The following is a 19,238-nucleotide window of genomic DNA, read 5'->3' on the forward strand; positions in this document are numbered from 1 at the left end:
CCCCAAATGTGTCCACAGTTTATGAATAAGCTACCTTTAAGCTTAAAAAATAAAAAAGTAAATTCATGAAGCCTTTCGACACAGAGTCTGAAAGTCAAGAAAAGAAAGGTGCTGCTGCAACTTCTAAAAGGAAACAAGGTCTCTACCTAACATATAAATTAAATGGGAATATTTAAGCAGATTAATTTAAAATTTCAAAGACAAGTGTGTTACCAGGACAGAATTTAGCAAAGTTCTCATTTTTTTCTGTTGATGGCTTTCAAATTTGTACCACAGAGGTATGATTAAAAATAATCCACCAGGAAGGCTTCCATCAGCAGCCATCCAAGGAAAACCCCTAACAAGGTGCACGCTGCAGGGTGGGGCATGTTTTATGTGCTAGTACATTTCTGAAAGGTTAAATCTTCTCAAGCTATAATGTGCACAGATGAGCACTATCTGTAGAGGTAATTTACATCATAACACAACCTCAGGTAGATTGCTCACCCACAGAAATGTACACAGGTTCAAAAGCCTTCAAAGATCAAGACCCAATTCAGACATTTGATTACTCACTGAAATGCTAATGCTTATAAAGTGAGTCTAACTTCACTGTAACTATTCACTGTCGTTCTCCTGCTTCTCTGTCCCTCATTCCTAGTGCCTTTGCCCAGTACACAGTAATTCTGATAACAGCAAGAGCTAATTTTTTCACTAGTAATTAGCCCTTGCAGAACAAACAGACAAGGATGACCCTGAACTAATAATCACACCTCCTAGCTTTTCTCAATGCATGCTGTGTTTGGTGTGTAAGCATAAGTTTCCCCCTTGCTCATTTCTTTATGGCTTTAGCCTCACAATGCTGTTTAAACGTTGATGTGTGTGAGGAATCTTCATCACAGAACCCTTTATTGCTATTCAATTCAAATGAAGCTTTAATTTAACTACTCCCATGCAGTAAAATGGTTCATGCTACCATTCAGTCAGTGCCGCACCCCAATAGCTGGAATAGTGAGAGTAGACTATAGCTTCATATTTTAACTATGTCTGTAAAATGTGCATGAAATCCATGCCCTAGCATCACTTGAATGAAACAGAGACCCAGGCAATTTGTGATACTTCTTCAAGAAATGAGGCCTATGGTGATGGAAACAGTAATAAAGGTGCCAAAGATATTTTCTGTAAGACCCAAGGAGTGTTTCTGTGTCCCTGAACTTAATTAGTAAAATGTACCTTCAGAAAAATTTCAGTTAACCATATTTTGGGTATTGTCATTTTTTTTTTTTAAGAATTCAAGGTTTTGAAACTGACTGCATCATAAAAAAAAAAAAAAAAAAAGAGAGATTTTGTGCAATTTAATGGGAGTTCTTCAGATTTTTGAGCTTATACGCCTTTACCAGTAAGAGGGGGAGGAAAGTGGGGACAAGACTTTTCAGGAGCAGATCACCATTGAATCTTGCAGCACCACCCTGACGTTCAGACAGTCCTCCCTCTTATTTAGATGATCCATAAATACAACAAAAGAGACTGCCTAAGCCCCAAAGGGCGGCATACCAGTAGTGTTTGTAGTAGGCCGGGGGGCCATAGAGGGCTAAATATCACCTTATCAGCATTGGAACATCTCAACATCTAACACATAGAAGTGTATTTTGTTGTGCAAACACAGCTTACCTAGAGGAGTCAAAGTCTTACGTACTCACCCTCCCTCCCTAATCCCCTTTGTACTCGGAGCAGGACTGCATCAACCCCAATGCAAGTGAGCTACCTCCTGCTCACTGAGACCCAGTTAAACTATTAATTTCTTAAGCAGCTGTAGTGGGACAACTTGAAAGTCCATTTAGCCTAGTACCCAATCTCCAACACTGGCCAAAGGCAGTCACCTAGAGAAGGCTATATGTAAGGTCCCAAAACTTACCCTGAGCATTCTCCCACACACCATACATGGTTCAGGAATTTCTTGAGGCAGACACATTTCTAGGCCTTTAGATCTACACTGTGGCTTACTGAAGTTGGTGTGCCTTGTTGGCATTCCTCCTTCCTCTCTGTGAAAGAAGAAGTCTCCCGAGGCAGAGTATCAGAGCTGTGCTGACCAACCTCACTGGTTCTTCAGAGGCTGAAAAGAGAAAGCAGAACAAGCACCTCATTTATCAAACACTTCTGTGCTTTTGCTTCCATTCAAAAAAAGAGCTTCGAGGGGTCCCTGAAAAGAGAAAGAAGATTCTCTGTTTCAAAAGAAGAACTTGATTGAAGGGTGCGGAGGTCCCAAGTGAAATGGCTTGTCCTGAAAGGTAGAAGTGGTGCCAGGTAGGATCAAGATAACCTTTGTAGAGAAGGGGCTGTAGGAAGGAAAGCACTGGTGTGGGTGGAAATGGCTACTAACTGAGAGAAACTCTTCAGGGAAGAAAGAGGCTTGAAGTTTAGCTTTTCCTTGCTTACCACGTGAAGTATTGAAAGGCTGTGCTACTGTGAGCCAGAGGAGAATACATGATACGTGGAGTAGAGCTTTTCAGCTTGGAAATTATGTAACTCTGGGTCTTAATGAGCAGTTCGGACAAGGTATTCATTTTCATAATACATCACAATGCAAGAAGACAGAGGTACTCTAGGGCAATTATCAGGTGGCAGGTTTAAAAGACACAAGGAATGTGTCACAAGTACATGCACAAGCTGTGAAATTCACACATCTGAGACACTGTTGATGCCAAAAATACAACTGGAAAAAAAAATAAAACAGTTGGATAAAAAATATGTCCAACAAGGGCTCTTGAACACATGATGAAAATACATGAGGTCCATGAACCATGGATTGCTAGAAGGTAGGACCAAATTAGGAAAAGTAGCACTCTGTAGTCCCTCACTTTTCATGTTTTTCCTAAACCTCTACCTGTAGCCATTATGAAGAGAAGATACTGAGCTAGATGAACTTTCAGATTGACCCTGAATTGCTGTTCTTATTTCCAAATTCAACAGAGTTTTTTAGCAACCACTTGCAACAGCATTTGCTTCTGCTGTCACTGTTCTAATGGAGTGTGCCAAGATGTATGGAAATTAATTATCCTTTTTTATTTCTGGAATGTAGGCTGTGGGGATCTGACATTTAATGCATCAAATGCTCTGCATACATTCTATATCTGGTAAGTGCACTTCTCACAACTTCATCAACAAGTTATGGTTCACAGTCCTGATATGATTATAACATTAATTCCTACTGTCAGAGTGTGTTTACTGCGCCAGCGTCATGAAGATGGCTCAGAGCCACCGAGTGCAGAGAAGTTCTGGTTCCTCTAATCAGTGACAAACTGCAATCTAAACTCAGAGGAAAAAGTCCTACTTTTTCACTATCTCACATGTCAAGGGAAAAAATAACACATTCCTCCGAAACGACTGCGTTTAAGAAATCCTCCATCAGGATTTAATAATGGAAGATGATAATATCTTTATCTTTCTGTTGTGCTCTGGTCCCAAATCATTTGACAAATGTTATCTGGCAGGCTGACAGGATGGGGGAAGGTTGTATTTTTCTGTAGGCCAAGCTCTTTGCAAGCCAAATTGCATTTGTTCTTCCTACTGTGAGTCCCTGCTCTGCCCCCATCCCTAACACTTCAGGGCTTCTCCTCTGCTCCTCACTTCTCCCTGCTGTGTCCCCCAGGTGGTGTCATGCATGTCCCTTCCTGCCCTTGCCCTCAACCCTTCTCTTGCTGTCTGCCCATTAACATGGTCCTACCTCTTCCCCCACCATGCTGCCCCTGGTTGGGTTTCCTTTCCCTCTGCCCCACGCAGGCATACTCAGGCCACCCGTTCCACACAAGACCTTCAGGAAAACTGGGACAGAGCAGAGGTTAGGATGGCCAGGACATCACCCAGCAGTTGTCACTACATGTAGTGTTTTGTATGGGTTTGGGAACCAGAGAGGACCAGGCACCCTACATGGCACCTCCCACTCTGTCAGCTGTGGAAAATGCCTTCTGTAACCACATCAGCCCAATGTGTCCCTTAAGCTTAGGCTGGGCATTTGAATTTGACCACATACCAGAGGCTTTCTCTTCTCCCTCCTCCCTGTCTAGTCCATGAGATTTGCATACCATTGCCCAACCTCCTCTTACTCTTGGCAGCATCGTCCAATTCTCTTCCTTCTCTGCTGATGACTCTGTAGGCCCCCTTTTCCCCTAGCAAAATTATTTTCCTTTTCCCAGCTGAGAGGGCATATGGCGATATGCTATTTAATAGACCTCAGATAAAATGGGAGTAGCTGTCAGAGCATGTTAATTGGGATCATTCCCCACCTCCCCCTTTCCAAAAAACTCTGGAAGAAAACTAAAAAGAAGTAGTATGTGTGCTAAGAGGATTAATCTCCTTCCCTTTTTTCGCCTAGTGGTTTATCCCTCCACCCCAATTTCTAATTCTGCCCTTGAGCATCCAGATTGTCCCTGGAAACTCTGGAGTTAATCAGGCGCAACATTTAAAGCAAATCCTCAGCACCATGCCTCACAGGCAGGGCCACTTCACCCAAACAAACACGCGCCGTGGTGCTCCTAGAAGCAGGGTGAAAAGAATATAGGTCCAGTGAAAATAAGTCAGTGCTCTATGGGAGCCCTCATGTAAGATGAGAACACAACCTAAAATGCCTTTTCTTCCAGGCCTGTGTTCAGTTAATGCCACCTGCTCCAGCTATTTTCAAAAGCTAGGCCATTTGCTGTTGAAATAGCTACAGACATTTTGTGCACATTTCATATTTATCAGCAGGTTGCTAACAATGCAGAAATGAAGCAGAACAGCAATTTGTAGCTGTACTCTGGTACTGCAGCCCTCCTCCTCCTTTTGATTTATGATCTTTTTTTCTGTATGGATCTGTCTTAATGACACTCATTTATTGACAAAATCTGCCTTTTATAGACTCGGAATTATTTAGAGGTCAAAAGAATAATGCTTTTAATAATACAGTTTCTGCTCCCTCAGCAATAGTATTTCTGAAACCATCTTTCTTTTGCTAGGTTATTTCCCTATCTTTAGAATAGCCCATTTCCCTTTCGCTCCGTTAGACATATTTTAGCAAGAAGTGAATGGATTATTCCCTCGTCACACCTGATCATTCCTCTTGACCTGATCTCTGAAAGTAACAAAGTGATGAGCAAGAAGGCACTTAGAGTTTAACTGATAATCCTTGCTGGAATGTCATTTTTACCTACTCAGGAGCTGCAATGGCTCAGGTGGTTCAGGTAAACCCTCCACAAACCCTTGAAGACATATGGAGTGTGTCCATACTGCAGCAGAGTGTTCACCGTCTCAGGAGGAGTCTGGATGTAGCAGCACAGAGACCTGGGCTTGCGGTCCCCAGAGCTTCATGTTAACAAGGCTGGTTGCACCCACACTTGAACAGAGTTCATTTCAAGCTAACTCACACCACTGTCTGCCAGCATACAATACAGATATGACCCAGAATCATCCAGGTGAATGTTATCCCATACATGAGAAGTAGCAGAACTTTTATGTTAAAATATGTATTTTATATTCCATAGGGAAAATTACATTTTTTTCCCACCTGTATAGATGTTTCTGTAGATATGGAGCCAATTCTGGGTCCCAGTGTGCCCAGGGGAACGTCTTGATTTGGAGTGTGCAGCGTAACCCACATCATTTGCTGTTAAGGATTACCTCCCATTTTACCTTCCACTCAGTGAAAGCCAAGTAGGTTCACAAAAAATAAATGGTAGATTGTATCCAGCCTGTGAAGGCTGTTGCTGACTGGAGGGGACCACCTTCAATCTCGTTCACCCTTACAAGCCACTGCAGTAAGGAGCCACGAGAACAGGAACCTCCTCCACTGATTTTGAGGTGGTATCAGCTTGTGCACCTCCTTCCAACCTGCATGGCTTCTCCTTCGTTTCCATCAGGTCAGGTTTTGTCTGGTCACTGCACACTCCTGGCTGTGAGGAAAGCCTCATGGGATCAGGCATGCTGGGCTGAAACATCATGGCTCCATAGTGGATTCAGCTGCTGTCCTTTCACCTCTCCTGTCTGTCTGGATTTTGGACCCTTTGCACAAGCACCTACCTTTGCACCTATGTTGTGGTCACACTTGTAGGAGCTTGAGCAAGGAGACCTCAGGCGAAAATTTTACAGCAGCCATTGCCATACAAACAATATTGTCACATAAATAATAACATGGTTGTCTAATAACAAGCACTGCATAACACTAAAGAGAATACTTCTATTTCTTGTGGAATAAAAGGAGACATTCTGAGGAAAATGAAAACTGAAAAATAAAAGAGACTGCATAAAGTCTAATAACCCTAAAAGAACTAGCCATAATGCATGCAGTAAACAAGTCACCCTTGAAAATAGCATTTCTATTCCCAGATTTGGACTAACAAATATTCTCTCAAGCTACAGGCTAGACTACCTAATTTCTTAATATTTTCTAAGACCCCAATGTCTTCTACACAGAGATTGTTTCTCCATCTGGAAGATTTTAATTTATCAAATGGTAATACATCTTTCTATTCCTATTTCAAGCCTATCATACTTTAAGACATGCTTATACCAGCAGACTCCATCTTTCAACAAATGAGCTGTTTAAAATTAAAGCTTTTGAAAAATGCATATTTAAAAAAAAATCTGGATTTTGTCTTCCATTCTGGGCAGATGTAGGAGGTGGTGTTTTTCATTTAGAAAAGATATAGCAAAACAATAGTATTAGCTATGCTCTCCCACACTCTTCCCAACACAAACCACATTTCTTTTTCATCATAATATCCCCTTTCCTTATATTTTTTTTCCCAAGGAAAATTAAACAAGGGAGAATGAACAAATCAGGAAAAATTTGTGCTTGATGTTTCCACTTAAAAACTTGTGAAATATATACTTCTGAAACAGTAATGTAATAATTTTTTTTCTTTTTGAAATTTAAAAATGAATGACTTCAATTGAAATACTTACAATTTTTTGTTTCAATTTTTTCTCATTTCTAGCAACAGATTTTACAATATTTTAAACTACAAAATAGCCCAAAGTCTGATGCAAGGTCAAAAATAGACCGTAACCTCCTCATTAGCTACATGATTTATGTTCACAGCAATATCCATACCTTTGGTGACCAGGCCCAGTCAGCATGGGTTTATCCAAGGTAGGTCCTGTTTGACTAACCTGATCTCCTTCTATGATGACGTGTCCAGAGAAAGGCAATGATGCTGGTGAAGGGTCTAGAGAACAAGTCTTATAAAGTGTGACTCAGGGAACTGGGGCTATTTAGCATGGAGAAAAGGAGGCTGAAGGGACACCCTATCATTCTCTACAACAACCTCAAGGAAGTTTGTGGCAAGGTGGGATTCAGTCTCTTCTCCTAAGCAAAAAGTGATAAGACAAGAGGAAATGGCCTCAAGTTGTACCAGGGAGGTTTAGGTTGGATATTAGGAGAAATTTCTTCACTGAAACGGTTGTGAGGCATTGAAACAAGCTGCCTAGGGAAGTAGTTGAGTCACCATCGCTGGAGGTATTCAAAAGACATGTAGATGTGGTCTAGTGGTAGACTTGGCAGTGGTAGGTTAATGGTTGGACTTGATGATCTTGGAGGTCTTTTCCAACCTAAATGATGCTATGATTCTATACCTGCTTGGTTTTACTTCTTTGCCAGGGCTCAATGAGAGCTGGGTTGCTCTGTGTTCAGGGAGCCATGCTGGGAGCTGGGGAGACCCCACCACACTTGCCCTCACTGATGGGGCGCCATTCTGAAGGCTCCAGGGTGATATGGCCAGGGATGAGCTGAGTCCAGGGTCTAGATGGGCCCAGTTGGGAGCACCAGGAGACAGGGCTGCAGTGTGGGTCCAAGGTCTGTCCAGGAGGAGGGGCCCAAGGCAGGGCTGGAGAGGAGCTGGGGCAGGGCTGGATGGGGCAACATGGCCGGGGCTGGGCTGGAGCACCTGGTCCATTGGCAGAGGTGGGTGGGGGTCCCCAGTGAGGTGCTTGGGGTTATCATGACCTACAAGTGCCCTCAAGGTGCCTGACAATTTACTCAAGATGGTAAAACAATGCTGTTGTCTATCTCATTAAGATGACCCATAGCATTTTCTTTTGTTGTTTTTGCTGTAGAAAACCAGAGGGGAAAAAATCCAAATTGCCTCTGCCCTGGCCATGAAATGCAATGCTCCAATCTGTCATGAAGCTAGATCTAGATTCCCTGAGGTTTCAGTATATTAAGACCAGGATTTAGGTTTAGGCCTATTTCTCTTTTATCTGTTAACTTCTCTTCAAGGGCTATCCTGAGTGAGGAAAAAAAAAAAAAAAAAAAAAATCTCAGAAGTTACCTAACCTCAATCTGAATTCACATCTAGTCACACTGCCCTCTAATTTTTCCCCTTCATTCTTTGAAACCCCTTCTTTCCCTCTTCACATGAAATAGTCTAATAAATTCATTGTTCGTCTATTCTTTTTTTTTCTGTTACACTCCACAACTTCACACCTGCCACCTTCTGAATGAATAGCCCTTCTTCGGCTAAAAGTTAGAAAAGGAATCAGAGAAAGAAAAGGACGTGATGTGAGGAAGGATCTCAAGCATTTTAGTCATGCTAATACAGCATGGAGCATAATCAGGGGCTGCCAGGGAAGAGCTGATTAATAACAAGAGGAATATAAGCCTTAATTTCACAGACACACATTATTTCTTACACAGATTTAAAATTTAGGGCTGAGGACTGCAGAGCAGTAGTTAAGGGAGCAGAACGACCTGTAAAACAGACAGAGGTTATAGCTACTTATTGACAGCACAATCATTGTATGCCATTATAAAGCAACCGAACAGAGTGATAAAAACTCATCCGTCACATATCCAAGGCCACAGCCCCTGTGTTAGGATTATATTGAAGGTGAGATATGATGATGCCACAGTGTTTCCAATTTTTATTGACATCCTGGCCTTGAGGATTAGGAGGTGTCAGAATGCATCTGTGTATTCAGAGGAAGACAATAATACCCACTGCTTTATCCCAGTTGTACTTAACAGCTTACTTGGACCGCGGTGCAGGTGAAAATGAGAAAAGCAAAGGAATGCCACATCAGCATATTGGCAGTCCAAATAGGACTGGGCAGACTGGAATCATCTGCAGCGTGTGGACCAAAAATCCAATTATTAAGCAGGTGACAGTGCAGCATGACCCCAATTCACAGTAGTAGGTGTTGCATATGTGCGTAATGCAAGCAGTCTTTGACCCGCAGGGCTCGAAATACCAATTTTAGAGGACAAACAACAGGTGAATGCAAAAAGATGGTGGAGAGTGATGTATCAGTATGACAGCATGGACCTAAGCATGGAGCAGCATCAACACGTTGGCTGATCGCAGGATTCCTGAGCATCACAAGCATCAAGGCAAGTTTTTAGGAGGGTCCCAGATGGGGCAAAGGAGGAAAGCAGCTGCTCTGAGAGAAGTTACTAAGCTCAAGACCATGTAACTGTGCTAATAAACATTATCTCCAAGTTTTGCTAATCCCATTTGTTTTTTAGTATTTTTCACTTCAAGATTCCCATCAGAACTGTTTGCAATACTCAGAGGCTCATCCTCCACTGTCTTTCACTATGGTACACCTCAGGGACGCCAGAGACATCAGAGCACACATTTATATAGCGCCCATCCTCTCTAGAGACCACGACTGTCATATGCCCTTCATAAAGAAATCAAAATATGGGTTTAAATTACCTGCACACAGCCATTAGCAGGGCCAGGCACTGATCTATGAGTTCTGCCCACCAGTTCTGAGTTAAAATCATTTGACCATGCTCCCTCTTGAAGGCTGGAGTTTGGTAATTATTTTCTGCTTGTAATTACTCCAAGCCTTGTGCTTCTTTGCACATTAACACAGTCCACGTGGAAAGAGTGAGCTGAGACACTTTGTTCAGGACTATCATTGCTGAATAGGCTTGGGTAACACAACTCATTAGTTTTTTGTCTGATGTCAGAGCTGATGAATGCCTTTTTCCCTTGAAAAATTTGTAATGAGCAGAGAAAGCACAACAACATAAATCTACCATGGTGTCAATGACTGTGGCCAGAATCAGGAACAGCTCATGCTGAACCAAAGTTTGCACGAGCCCTTGTGCTCATTCCTCTTTGCAACTCACATCCTAGTGCTGGTGGAGATCTGCACCATCCTCTGGTTATCTGGCAAGGTAAAAAATAACCTTATTGACTCTAAAGGCCTCAGAGTGTTAAAAAAAAAAAAAAGCAAGTTTAACTGTGCATTGGGACATTAATTTTAAAGACTACTTCAAAGGTGTGCAAGCACGCTGCATGACCCAGAGCAGTCAGTTTTCTTCTGTTCTTTGAGGAAATTGCTAACCCAATTTCAATCCTGCAGATAAAAGTATTTTATAGTTCCGAAAAGTCTCCCTTTCAAGTGGGGTTTAAGCACAATGATGGGAAAGCCTGTCTTAAGATTGTGACTACAGAATTCACTCCTTGCCTGCTTCATCTGTGCATTTTTTATATATATATATGTATGTATATACATATAACATAGTTAGTAACTTTCTTTTTAATCTCAAAATGGAGACTGAATAAGGTTAATCCCCAGTGAAACAAGTCCCTAGGATTTTGGCAAGAAAAGTTTGACGGGGGGACCAGGAACTCTGTCATTTCCAGCTAGAAAACTACCTGCCGAAGCAACGTTTGCATTACTCTTCTAATATCAAACACTCTTCTCCCAGTAATGGTCTTGTGTGCACTACATGAAATGCTGTGCTATGCTCTAGCAGGTTTTGAGGCCGGGTCATTGCTGTAAGCAATCCACAGGCAGATCTGGGGTGAAGCCAAGAAAATACATATATACAATCTTCTCTGATATATTCATATCATTTTTTTTTTGTTTCCTAAAGCTTTTGGCACATTCTCCAGCCCCTGAGGCAGGCCAGGGCCTGCCACATCCCAGGGGCGCGGGCACCCGTTGTGCTCCATCCAAGAACAGATGAGAAAATAAAGCTAAATCTCATCCACTTGTGCAGAAGAAGTCCCCAGGAAAGGCTTCCTGGGGAGCTGTGGAGCAGAGGACAGTGCTGCACAAGCTGCCTTCGCAATTCCAGGGCTTTGCTCGTTGTTGCCACCTCCCAGGAGCACGAAACAAGAGCCTCGGTAGCTGCCAGCACCTTGGGAGGGCCACACAGCCCCCCCCCCAGTCATTAGGGATCCTCGTTACTGACATAACGGTGTGCAGAGGTTTAATGCAACCTATTCGCTGAGCGTCCTGACAGGTGATATGTGATTGCAGCAGAAGCTTAAGGAGAAGGTGAAAGCCTTGCCGCCAAGGCATCAGCATCTCTGTGACAGGTTAGCGGAGGATGCAGGAGCCACCAAGCCTTTCAAACCTCTCCCTTCAGACGAGTGCCAGCCCGGCTTACCAAATTACTCCTGTACGACTCTGCTGCAATCCTGTTATTAACCGGTGCCTCTCATTAGCCACTGCTGATTCACAGCTTTGTGCTGACAAAATAAAACGATCACTGGGATGCCGATCGTCATATTCGGAGTTTTGCTGAGATGGCCACGCTGCAGACACTGGCTCCCATCAGTACCCCCTTTGCCTCTAAGTTTCAATAGCACAGACTGCAAGGTAGCTCTCCGGAAGCAGGCTGTTGTCACTACAGATTACTATCTGAAATTGATACCAGTTTTGCCTGGCAGTTCAGCTCCCGATGCCTCCTAGGAATCCTCACACACACATTTGTGTATCTGACACCGTTACACCAGCCATTCCCTTCTTTAATCGTTTTCCGAAGCTCTGTGAGCACATCAGCCTGTGCCAGCTTGAAGCTGTTCTTCCAAATCACCTTCCCTCCAGAAGAGCTGAAATACCTTTCGGAGCCAAGGAAAGCACATTCCTGGCCCCAGCCTGCCTGGAGCAAACAACTGGGATGTTCTCTCTGAACCCACAGCTCAGAGCTCATCCGCACTTAGGGAGGAATTTTGCTTTTTCAGTTTGCCTTTTCACAACGGGCCGAATGCTTGCCAAGTGGGGAGCTTTATTTCCAGCGGGGGGATTCGCAGACAAACCATCCAGGCTGGCTTCGTTGGCTGTAAGCGATGGGGTGCTCCCGATGCTGCTGGTGAGCAGCTGCAGGAGCCGGGGGATACACATGGCTGCACGCTGCTGGTTCTCCTTTCCTGATGGTTTTCCTCCTGCATGCCCATTGAAAATGCACCAGTGGACAGACCTATCTGCAGCTCTGCTTTCCATACCATGTCTCCAGAACCACCAGCACCCAGTGAACGTGAAAACCTGCAGTCCCCTTCCCCTTGGGATGGTGCTACCACACTCCCCATCCCTTATTCCTCAGCCAGATGCGTTATTTGCCCAAAGCACCGTCCATCGCCGACCCTCCCTCCCAGATGCTCCCTGCCTTGTTCTCCCCCCTCACGTCCTGCATCCCACGCAGCCCCAGCCTCCCTCCTCACCAGGATGCTTGGCTGGTGGTGGGAGCAGTTCCCCTCCGTGCTTCCTCCATGCACCCCGGTTCCCTCCTCTGTAAAGCACGGATAGCATTTCCCCAGCTCACGGCAGACCGTGATCATATTATTTATACCCAGACTCACACTCAGACTAGGCAGCTATAAACACCCAGCGATATTACATAAATGTCATTATTGTAGCTACTTGCTAGAAGGTAGGAGGATTTGTGTAAGGGCACAAACGGTGACTTTTGGTGGAGGAGGAACGCATTCCTACTCTGCATGGATCCAAACACAACATACATGGCACAAAATGAATTCCGGTGTGCCTTTTTTAGATCCTTCCTGCCAACTATTTCAAGACATTCTTTCTGTTGGAAAGTTTAACATTTATATTTGCCTTTGATTTGAACGAGAGACGGAAACGAGAGCAAGGAAGGCACACAGTTCTCTGGCATTGGCCACCTCTGTTCCTGAAGTCTGCTCTAGCTTGCAGTAATTAAAGAGGCAGATTTTTCCCTCCTCCAGAAATCCTCTTTGAGCCCTGTAAAACAGCTCAGAGGACCAGTGAAGGTCTGAATCACAGACTGACACCTGCCTCCCACCTTGGAGCTTTCATAGCTGCTCAGCCGGAGCCAGGTAAACAGACATGCCAGGTTGTGCCCAATTTAATCCAAACGTTTTCTGCAGAGACTCCAGGAAGACAGGATTTGCCCTATTGGATCAAACCAATGGGGCATGTAGCCCAGGATCCTGTTTCCAGCGATGGACAACACCAGATGCTTCAGAGGTTAGATGCTATTTAAGCCCCAGCGACTTTTTTGTACGATAAATTTGAATGGTGTGGAATTATATTGCAACATGCTGAGAAGAAAATTGAAGATATGGAAATTGCATTTTGTGGCTGAAATGCAATTCAGACCAAAGATATTACAAACTAGAGGGCCGAGAGAAATGGTTTGAAGGTCTGGAAAATGAGAGCTGTGAAATCCCGTGCGGTAGTGTAGCCATCTAGTGATCGTTTGTAGAAGTCTCCCTTTTTTTTTCTTTCTTGGGGAAATGTGATGCAGCACATTGAGAGACAGGGAAGATGATTCTGTTTGAAATGAGGAAGTAATGGTGAAGATCTGAAAGCAACAAGAAGCTGTATGTGTGGAGGTAATACTTACAAAGCTGGAAAACAAGATTACAAGAGGTTGCTGATTCTGAAGGATCAAAAGGGTTATCTTCAGCATGCTTGCCACCTGCGAGAATATTTGCACAATACAAGGCATCAAACAAATGTCTTCCAGAGAAGGGAGAGCTCACATGCCAGAAGATATTCAGAAGTGCTTGCAAATTGTAAGTGAGCACCTGAAGAGTGAGACTTGCTTAACAAGACCAAAATTCTCTTCTCTGCCTCATTGCTCACAGGTTGCCTATTTAATCTCCACTGGAAGGAAAAAAAAAAAAAAAAAAAAAAGAAGAAAAAAAAACCTTTTCCTGGATTTCAGGTGAAAAATGTATACATATATATACTATATAAGTTTTTTTTAAACAGAAAACATGAGAGACTCTCCCAGTGCAAACTGTCCTGGGGTCTCATGAAAAGGAATACATTTGACTGATGCACAAGGATAGTCACCATGTCAATGCATTTATGGCTAGGCAAAACATGGTGCAAAACAGTAGCACAGGGCTGAAACCAAAAGCACTGTGCTGCTTTCCACCACACAAAGACACACAAAATGGCAAGGAAAGCCTAATTGAAAGTCCAGAAGTAAGAAATGAGGATGCTAACCCAGAACCAAGGCCCAATGGTCCCACACTCTCAGCTCTGGCCATGTCCTGCACCTTACCCCACACACAGCAGCTCTCTTCTCAGCCTTGTCCTGCTCCCTCCAGGTCTCCAGCAGCTGGACATTACTTTAGGCCCTGAAGCAGAAGTCTTAACAATTTTTTTAACGAGTCATAACAACCACTCTGGATATTCCTGATACACAGGCATAAGGACTTCAAGATAATACAGTGTTAACTACAGAAATTAACATAATTCAAGCACACAGTCTTAACAAATTATTGTGACATCAACCTACAGCAAGCTTCTCAACAGTTTAACTATAGGCAGACAGAGAAATATATATGTATATTTGAGTACTGAATTCCCCCTTCTTAGTCTCATCATTCTTACTTGAGGAAACAGGGAAAACAGCAGTGCTACCCTATTTTATACCTGGATCATTCTTTATTATATTACACTTTCACTAAATAGTCCTTTATTTAATATCACCAGTTATGCTGTTGCCATACCGCATACTCTGCTGCCATACCAGCCCTCTCCCTGCCCAGGCAGCATCACAAGTCACCTGTAGGTTACGAGGACACCCAGGTCTAGCCGCAGATCTCATTATGCCTGGCTTATTCTTAGACTGCTCTGTGCTCAGGTTACACATAACAAAAGCAGTGAAGTGACAGTCATTGAGTAATTTCCACTGCACAACCACAATGTTCAGAAGACAGCTGCATCCATGGAGATCTCAACTGCTCAGCTGGTTGTTGCATCCTCTCGCTCTCCATCCTGTCTCCAGTTCCTACGATCTGGTAGGGATTTTGTGAGGCAAACCTCTGCAGCAGGTTGTGACAGGCGCTGAGGCCCCTGCTGCTTTGCCTAGAGGGTTTGGACTTTCAGGCAGTGTGTAGCAGCTAGCCACATCTGGGACCGGTCTTAGGACAGAGGAGATATTAGAAACAGAGCCTGCAGATAAGAAAAATTGCACGCAGGCTTACATAGAATTAGAGACGGGGATTGTGTTTATCCATTGCTGAACAGTAAAACAGCTAGACACGTCAAATCTGAGATTAATTTCTATCCCCCTCCTCTGCACAAGAGTTACATTAAATATCTGGAGCAAACAGGTAAATTAGCAAAAAGAAAGGAAAAAAAAAAAAAAAAACAACACAGGTCAAACTGAAGTCTCAAGACAGTCCTTTATTTTTAGTTTGTAAAAAACTCATGCTTCCTCAGAGTTTTGCTCACAGGCTTCCCCAAACAGTCTTGCAGGTCCAGCAAGTGGTGCTAGAAATAAGGAACAGGCCCCTGAATTTTCTCAGTACATATTCAATGACAGCTTTCAGCCTTTCAGTGAGAAGATCCACCACGGGGTGTGATCCATGGTTTATCTAGCCCTGTGCCTTCTTCACAGTTGCTATCTGTCAGGAAGCAGCCCCTAATCCTATAAGCGTGACCTAAATTCTCCACTTCTGGATGTGTGACCTTCACTCTGGCTGCATCAAAAAGGATTTTGCTCAGAAAAGTCCAGCCTTACCAAGTAATTCTGTTCAGTCTGGAGAGCTAAACTGTCATTATTTTTCACTTTTATGTCATCCACAAACGTTATTAGCAATGATTTTATACATTCTTCCAAAAGAATGAAAAACACGAAGGGAACTGAGTCCAGAGATGCCTGGGGGGGCCTTGCTGAATGCACCTCCTCTGCAAGGTGATTCCCTGTTTGCAATTACTATCTGAGATTTGTTGGTGAGCCAGTTTTAAGCCATTCAATGTGAGCCACATTTAGCTTACCCCACTGCTAACCTTTAATGAGAATCTTTCAAGGCATCAAGTCCAATACCTCAGAGAACTGTGTCACGTGAAAAGTTACCATCAGGAACTAAATTTGTAACGCCATCAAAAAACAGTCTAATTTTCACAGAACAATATTGAGACGCATCAGTTGTGTTGCTATTCTCTTCTAATTATGACTTGGGAGAGGGAGGGGAGAATGAAATTTAATGCTAGGCAAATTAGTCTTTTGTTGCTGGTGGTTTCACAGTATCTATTTAAAAACTGGGATCATCTTATGCAATGTCAGTGCCTCTCAAATGCATGCATGTGAGCACACACACACACACTTTCCTCTCACGTGTCCTTCACAGTTTGCTCACAACTAATGTGTGCTCTTCTGGGTTCAACCTTTTCTAAACTTCTGAGTGTGAGCTATTTCGTCTTGTACATTTTAAGATGTTCAATGATAGTAGTGACAGTCTAGCATTTTTCTTACTTTCAAAACAAAAAAAATAAATCAGTATCACTGTGACTTCCAAATGGATCATCTAGCACCTTTCCATATCCATAATGAATATTCATTCAACTGTTCATTTTTTCTGCAGTACTACCAGCTGTACCACGTAATGAACCTATGTTTTCTTAGGCGATGGCTTTCATTTCAGTATTACAAATTCTTATTGTCCTCAACCTCTTAGGCATATGCACATAGAAATGTTAATTACTGTGCACCAGTTTTGATAGGTATTGCTGTATGTAATTCAGACAATTCCAAAACTGAAGTAAAAAAGTCAAAATGTACACATTTCTTTTCAGCCTTCAGAGTCATTTTTGCATTGCACTCAAAATACCTTATACTCCAGTTATTTTCATTTCAAAGCACTGTACGCACTTGAGATATTTGCTAGCATCTGCACAGAAATGATGTCATCCTAGCAGGAAAATGAACTGTACTTTTGCTATTTTATGGTGAGCAGAAAAGATATTTATTTGATTTGACTCACTCATGGGGAATATTTTTCATCGAGAATATCCCCTAAGCATTAATTCTACTAAAATAACCATAAAGAACATCTAACACATGGATCTATAAATAGTTGGAGGTAAATATTCATAGGATCATATCATCACTCTAGCTGTCCTGACAAGCTGGGATTGACTGCCACACAATTGTGAATTTCCCCAGCAGCAAGCCCTCTGCTCGCCTTTGCCATTCTCCTACTCTTCTCACTTCTACCTCTTTACATCATTGTTTTACTGCCCACAAAAGCAAGCAATCCCTAGAGGGACCTCAGCTCACATGTTTCATGGTGGCAGAGGACAAGATCGAGATTAACCCTGAATACTGGCATATGACCCTAAATATTGGTATATGATCCTAAACATTGGCAAGCCCCCAAAAGTTATAAGAGGGTATGGGTATCCAACACCCCAGAGCAGTGAAGTGAAAACACAAGAGGCAGAAGTGTAATGTGAGGTGAAGTCACCAAGACCAGGATAAACCAGCGTGTAGCACAGGGAGATCTGGTGAGCAGCACGGCATAACTGACGGTGTGCTGGTACTACTTTTTGGATTAAGACTTTGGGCAGCACATTTGCTCCTCAGAGAGCACTGGGGTATGAAAATGCAACCAAGACTGTGTAGGAGCCACATTACTGGCAACAACAAAATCGTAAAGAATGGTTACATGTGGAAGGAAGACAAATGCTGATAATAAATAACCACTTCCAGCGAGGATAGCCCCTGTTACTTTCTGCACTCTCTTTGGGACATTTTACAAATTGAGGAACTGGAAGTTAAACTGGTGTGTTTCCCAACCTGTTAGCAGATGCCAATGCCCGGAAAAGCAGCTCATGGAAATTCAGCTTCCAGACTCCCGGTCACCAGTTTCCTGCCTGAGTCACACTTCCCTGGTGAGAAATGACACACTCTGGTCAGCAAACCCATTTGTCATCGGTGAGTGACTGAAGGTAATGTTTGTCACAGACACGTCTCTCCCTTTCAGCTCCGGTTTCTGGGCAGAAATATTAATCTGTTCTCTCTTCCTTTGACTGCTTCAAACACTTTTCTCAGTTGATCACCTTTAATATCTCCGTTTTGGCAGAGTAGAGCATGAAAACACAAACAGTGCTGCACAAAACCATTATTTCTATACTCCCACAGCAATGACAGCTCAAAAAAAAAAAATATTGTTACGTTAACGATGATCACATCAATCACTGATTTTATCAATTTATGGCATTCCTTGTCTAGAGTTGGGATATATACACTCCCTAGGAGCCAGTGTTCAATGTTTTGTTCCTATATTGGGTACTAGACATGGTTCTGAATGGCAAATTCAGGTACAGACTCACAACATCCCTGCAAGTTGCAGGGTTTGGTTTCCAAGTTCTGCTTTGGGCATCTCTCCTGTACTAAACCCAGTGGGTTGTTAGCAGTCACACTGTTTTCTATATAACATAAAAAAACCCTTCCCCGTTGCTTAAAAAAAGTGAGAAAGAAAAATCAATGTGATAATTTATCTACGCTGCCGGAAAACTCACTACAAACACACCACATATAGCCAAGTAAAGCAAAGACAGAGAGGGAACTTAGCAGCAACAGTGAAACCCTTGTGCAGATTATTTAGTACAGTCTACATTCCCATTTCCCTCTGCAGCTCAAACTGGCACACCGACACCTTGGTCTGGCCATATTTCCTCATGAAAGATGCTTTTTTTCTTAAAAAACAAAGCTTTCTCCTCTCTTCTGTTGCATTTGCTTTTCTCTTGATTTTCTGTGTGTTCATCCGGATTCATTTCGTTCCCTGATTTGCCTTCTTTAAAACCTACCTCTGAGTCTGCATGTATCTGTTAATCTAACCCATCTATCAACAGTTTCTGAGCCATCTCTTCAACCTGTGCAGCCAGGGATTTTAGCCAGGCTTTTATCATTTTTATGTGCAGAGCCGCCACCCGCTGTCACAAGGTCACCCTTGGAAATGATATTATGCCTCAGTGGGTACTTTTTCACCTAATAAAATATACAGCACACTGTATTTCAATTGTATCGTCTAGAGACCAAACACTGAGCAGTCAAAGAGGAGTAAATGCTCCCCCTCGATCTCTCTTTGACCACATAGCAATGGTAGCCTCCTCATCACCCGTGAGCGTAGCGGTGTGCGAGCCCAAGTCCAGCATGAGACTACAGGGAGCCTCCTGAGTTGTCTCAGAGATCTCTTTGCTTTCATACATTCACAGGTTATGAAAGAGGCACACAACCATTCGAGCAAATTGGGAAGTCATCA

Source organism: Anser brachyrhynchus (genome assembly GCF_964034855.1).
Source record: "Anser brachyrhynchus genome assembly, chromosome: 2".
NCBI lineage: Eukaryota > Metazoa > Chordata > Aves > Anseriformes > Anatidae > Anser > Anser brachyrhynchus.